The sequence below is a fragment of the Oncorhynchus keta genome, unplaced genomic scaffold (genome assembly GCF_023373465.1).
Source record: "Oncorhynchus keta strain PuntledgeMale-10-30-2019 unplaced genomic scaffold, Oket_V2 Un_contig_4463_pilon_pilon, whole genome shotgun sequence".
Classification (NCBI taxonomy): Eukaryota; Metazoa; Chordata; class Actinopteri; order Salmoniformes; family Salmonidae; genus Oncorhynchus; species Oncorhynchus keta.
This window is the reverse complement of record NW_026287782.1, coordinates 26,501-32,500: the sequence shown is the minus strand read 5'-3', so window position 1 is coordinate 32,500 and position 6,000 is coordinate 26,501. Positions and strand designations below refer to the sequence as shown.

Here is a 6,000-nt window from a genome sequence, read left to right as displayed (position 1 = left end):
TGTGTGTGTGTGTGTGTGTATGTGTGTGTGTGTGTGTGTGTGTGTGTGTGTGTGTGTGTGTGTGTGTGTGTGTGTGTGTGTGTGTGTATGTGTGTGTGTGTGTGTGTGTACCTTCACATATTGTTGGATGTTGCTCATCAGGAGGTCGATCTCCTCTTTAGACCACATGCCTTGTTTCCACTTATGACCTGCAGACAAACAACCAATCACAGCCTCTGTTAGCCCACTGACCAATCACAGCCTGCGTAAACCCACTGACCAACCACAGATATATGTAGCAAGCTCCATGTGCATTGTGTGTACACCTTTGTTAACCAGTGTGTCTTTATCCTCCTTGGTGGTGAACCAGGCCTGGCTGACAGGAGATATCTCTTCACTGTTCTGAGGATCCTCACTCTGCAAGATCTACACACACACACAGTGAAGAAAAATTAAAAGGACGGGAGGGGAGAGGAGAGAGAATGAAAGGAGGAGGAGAGAGAAGAAGAGGAGAGGAGAGAGAATGAGAGGAGAGAGAATCAGAGGAGAAGAGAGGAAGAGGAGAGAATGAGAGGGGAGAGAATCAGAGGAGAAGAGAGGAGACGAGGAGAGGAGAGAGAAGAAGAGGAGAGGAGAGAGGAGACGAGGAGAGGAGAGAGAATGAGAAGAGGAGAGAGAATCAGAGGAGAAGAGAGGAGACGAGGAGAGAATGAGAGGAGAGAAAGAGGTCGTGGGAGGGGTTTGTCAGGTACCTGTATCTGGGCCACCCCCTCTTCCGTAATGTCACTGTCGTCGGTGGCGGTCATTGTCACCTCGAAGCTCTCGTCTCCCTCTGACACTGAAACAATGACTTATCAATGACCCAAGACCAGCTCAGTTCATCCCTACCATTGTGACAATGAGTCATCATAATGCTGCATTAAATGTACATGGTCCTAGGGGCATTGGCAGATACAATGTAAGTAACTCACATGATGTCCCCCTAATTGCCCTGAATGCCTCAGGTTATCAGTCAACCCACCAGGGTATTTACAAACAGCATAGGAATTAAATCATCAATATGTACTGATCATATCTTTACTAATGCTGCAGAAACTTGTTTTAAAGCAGTATCGAAATCCATAGGATGTAGTGATCACAATATAGTAGCCACATCTAGGAAAACCACAGTTCCAAAGGCGGGGCCTAATATAGTGTATAAGAGGTCAGGCTGGACCTAATATAGTGAATAAGAGGTCATACTGGGCCTAATATAGTGTATAAGAGGTCAGGCTGGGCCTAATATAGTGAATAAGAGGTCAGGTTGGGCCTAATATAGTGTATAAGAGGTCATACTGGGCCTAATATAGTGAATAAGAGGTCAGGTTGGGCCTAATATAGTGTATAAGAGGTCATACTGGGCCTAATATAGTGTATAAGAGGTCAGGTTGGGCCTAATATAGTGTATAAGAGGTCAGGCTGGGCCTAATATAGTGTATAAGAGGTCATACTGGGCCTAATATAGTGTATAAGAGGTCAGGCTGGGCCTAATATAGAGTATAAGAGGACAGGCTGGGCCTAATATAGTGTATAAGAGGTCAGGCTGGGCCGAATATAGTGTATAAGAGGTCATACTGGGCCTAATATAGTGTATAAGAGGTCAGGCTGGGCCTAATATAGTGTATAAGAGGACAGGCTGGGCCTAATATAGTGTATAAGAGGTCAGGCTGGGCCGAATATAGTGTATAAGAGGTCATACTGGGCCTAATATAGTGTATAAGAGGTCAGGCTGGGCCTAATATAGAGTATAAGAGGTCAGGCTGGGCCTAATATAGTGTATAAGAGGTCAGGCTGGGCCTAATATAGTGTATAAGAGGTCAGGCTGGGCCTAATATAGTGTATAAGAGGTCAGGCTGGGCCTAATATAGTGTATAAGAGGTCAGGCTGGGCCTAATATAGTGTATAAGAGGTCAGGCTGGGCCTAATATAGTGTATAAGAGGTCAGGCTGGGCCTAATATAGTGTATAAGAGGTCAGGCTGGGCCTAATATAGTGTATAAGAGGTCAGGCTGGGCCTAATATAGTGTATAAGAGGTCAGGCTGGGCCTAATATAGTGTATAAGAGGTCAGGCTGGGCCTAATATAGAGTATAAGAGGACAGGCTGGGCCTAATATAGTGTATAAGAGGTCAGGCTGGGCCGAATATAGTGTATAAGAGGTCATACTGGGCCTAATATAGTGTATAAGAGGTCAGGCTGGGCCTAATATAGAGTATAAGAGGACAGGCTGGGCCTAATATAGTGTATAAGAGGTCAGGCTGGGCCTAATATAGTGTATAAGAGGTCAGGCTGGGCCTAATATAGTGTATAAGAGGTCAGGCTGGGCCTAATATAGTGTATAAGAGGTCAGGCTGGGCCTAATATAGTGTATAAGAGGTCAGGCTGGGCCTAATATAGTGTATAAGAGGTCAGGCTGGGCCTAATATAGTGTATAAGAGGTCAGGCTGGGCCTAATATAGTGTATAAGAGGTCAGGCTGGGCCTAATATAGTGTATAAGAGGTCAGGCTGGGCCTAATATAGTGTATAAGAGGTCAGGCTGGGCCTAATATAGTGTATAAGAGGTCAGGCTGGGCTGCTAATATAGTGTATAAGAGGTCAGGCTGGGCCTAATATAGTGTATAAGAGGTCAGGCTGGGCCTAATATAGTGTATAAGAGGTCAGGCTGGGCCTAATATAGTGTATAAGAGGTCAGGCTGGGCCTAATATAGTGTATAAGAGGTCAGGCTGGGCCTAATATAGTGTATAAGAGGACAGGCTGGGCCTAATATAGTGTATAAGAGGACAGGCTGGGCCTAATATAGTGTATAAGAGGACAGGCTGGGCCTAATATAGTGTATAAGAGGTCAGGCTGGACCTAATATAGGGTTCAAGAGGTCATACAAGAAGTTTTGTAGTGATTCATATGTTGATGATGTAAAAATTATTTCCTGGTCTGTGGTGAGTAATGAGGAGCAACCAGACACTGCTGGTCTGTGGTGTGTAATGAGGAGCAACCAGACGCTGCTGGTCTGTGGTGTGTAATGAGGAGCAACCAGACGCTGCTGGTCTGTGGTGTGTAATGAGGACCAACCAGACGCTGCTGGTCTGTGGTGTGTAATGAGGAGCAACCAGACGCTGCTGGTCTGTGGTGTGTAATGAGGAGCAACCAGACGCTGCTGGTCTGTGGTGTGTAATGAGGAGCAACCAGACGCTGCTGGTCTGTGGTGTGTAATGAGGAGCAACCAGACGCTGCTGGTCTGTGGTGTGTAATGAGGAGCAACCAGGTGCTGCTGGTCTGTGGTGTTTAATGAGGAGCAACCAGAAGCTGCTGGTCTGTGGTGTGTAATGAGGAGCAACCAGACGCTGCTGGTCTGTGGTGTGTAATGAGGAGCAACCAGACGCTGCTGGTCTGTGGTGTTTAATGAGGAGCAACCAGATGCTGCTGGTCTGTGGTGTGTAATGAGGAGCAACCAGACGCTGCTGGTCTGTGGTGTGTAATGAGGAGCAACCAGACGCTGCTGGTCTGTGGTGTGTAATGAGGAGCAACCAGACGCTGCTGGTCTGTGGTGTGTAATGAGGAGCAACCAGGTGCTGCTGGTCTGTGGTGTTTAATGAGGAGCAACCAGATGCTGCTGGTCTGTGGTGTGTAATGAGGAGCAACCAGACGCTGCTGGTCTGTGGTGTGTAATGAGGAGCAACCAGACGCTGCTGGTCTGTGGTGTGTAATGAGGAGCAACCAGATGCTGCTGGTCTGTGGTGTGTAATGAGGAGCAACCAGGAGCAACCTGTGGTGTGTAGAGGCTGCACTTGACACATTTATGTAATTGCTTATTCTAGTTACTAATAAACATGAACCCATTAAGAAAATTACTGTAAAAACTGTTAAATTATGAAAGACAAGAGTTGTACTTTTGAATTCCGTTAAGTCAAGGTGGAAGAAGACATTCAACAAGCACAGCACAAATGACTGATAATTGGCTGAGAGAAATTGATGAGAAAATGATGATTGTGGGGGATGTCTTGTTAGACTTCAGTGCAGATAACTAACCACCCTGCATTATAAATGACCACCCTGCATTATAACTAACCACCCTGCATCATAACTAACCACCCTGCATCATAACTAACCACCCTGCATCATAACTAACCACCCTGCATTATAACTAACCACCCTGCACCATAACTAACCACCCTGCATCATAACTAACCACCCTGCATCATAACTAACCACCCTGCATCATAACTAACCACCCTGCATCATAACTAACCACCCTGCATCATAACTAACCACCCTGCATTATAACTAACCACCCTGCATCATAACTAACCACCCTGCATCATAACTAACCACCCTGCATCATAACTAACCACCCTGCATCATAACTAACCACCCTGCATCATAACCAACTACCCTGCATCATAACTAACCACCCTGCATCATAACTAACCACCCTGCATCATAACCAACCACCCTGCATCATAACTAACCACCCTGCATCATAACTAACCACCCTGCATCATAACCACCCCAGAACAGCAATAACCACCCTGCATCATAACTAACCACCCTGCATCATAACTAACCACCCTGCATCATAACTAACCACCCTGCATCATAACTAACCTGCATTATAACTAACCACCCTGCATCATAACTAACCACCCTGCATCATAACTAACCACCCTGCATCATAACTAACCACCCTGCACCACCCTAATAACTAACCACCCTGCATCATAACTAACCACCCTGCATCATAACTAACCACCCTGCATCATAACTAACCACCCTGCATCATAACTAACCACCCTGCATCATAACTAACCACCCTGCATCATAACTAACCACCCTGCATTATAACTAACCACCCTGCATCATAACTAACCACCCTGCATTATAACTAACCACCCTGCATCATAACTAACCACCCTGCATCATAACTAACCACCCTGCATCATAACTAACCACCCTGCATCATAACTAACCACCCTGCATCATAACTAACCACCCTGCATTATAACTAACCACCCTGCACCATAACTAACCACCCTGCATCATAACTAACCACCCTGCATCATAACTAACCACCCTGCATCATAACTAACCGCCCTGCATCATAACTAACCACCCTGCATCATAACTAACCACCCTGCATCATAACTAACCCCCTGCACCATAACTAACTACCCTGCATTATAACTAACCACCCTGCATTATAACTAACCACCCTGCATCATAACTAACCACCCTGCACCATAACTAACTACCCTGCATTATAACTAACCACCCTGCATCATAACTAACCACCCTGCATTATAACTAACCACCCTGCATTATAAATGACCACCCTGCATCATAACTAACTACCCTGCATTATAAATGACCACCCTGCATCATAACTAACCACCCTGCATCATAACTAACCACCCCGCATCATAACTAACCACCCTGAATTATAACTAACCACCCTGCATCATAACTAACCACCCTGCATCATAACTAACCACCCTGCATTATAACTAACCACCCTGCATTATAAATTACCACCCTGCATCATAACTAACTACCCTGCATTATAAATGACCACCCTGCATCATAACTAACCACCCTGCATCATAACTAACCACCCTGCATCATAACTAACCACCCTGCATCATAACTAACCACCCTGCATCATAACTAACCACCCTGCATCATAACTAACCACCCTGCATCATAACTAACCACCCTGCATCATAACTAACCACCCTGCATCATAACTAACCACCCTGCACCATAACTAACCACCCTGCATCATAACTAACCACCCTGCATCATAACTAACCACCCTGCATCATAACTAACCACCCTGCACCATAACTAACCACCCTGCATCATAACTAACCACCCTGCATCATAACTAACCACCCTGCATCATAACTAACCACCCTGCATCATAACTAACCACCCTGCATTATAAATTACCACCCTGCATCATAACTAACCACCCTGCATCATAACTAA

General features: G+C 45.6%; 1 long non-coding RNA gene and 1 pseudogene across 2 annotated transcripts; one reads left to right on the top strand and one right to left on the bottom strand.

Annotated features, from left to right (window-relative positions):
- The window catches only part of LOC127924693 (cyclin-D-binding Myb-like transcription factor 1), a 19,940-nt pseudogene extending 18,888 nt beyond the window's left edge, over window positions 1–1,052 (bottom strand).
- A 429-nt stretch (window positions 1,053–1,481) lies between these two features.
- On the top strand, window positions 1,482–3,759 carry LOC127924682 (uncharacterized). 2 transcript variants are annotated; one of them, XR_008118568.1, is made up of 5 exons: window positions 1,482–1,617; window positions 1,742–2,268; window positions 2,767–3,280; window positions 3,433–3,584; window positions 3,661–3,759. It is a non-coding gene; the product is annotated as an uncharacterized LOC127924682 (long non-coding RNA). The 2 variants fall into 2 exon arrangements; XR_008118569.1 differs by having other exon boundaries at window positions 3,623–3,679.
- The last annotated feature ends 2,241 nt before the right edge of the window (window positions 3,760–6,000 follow it).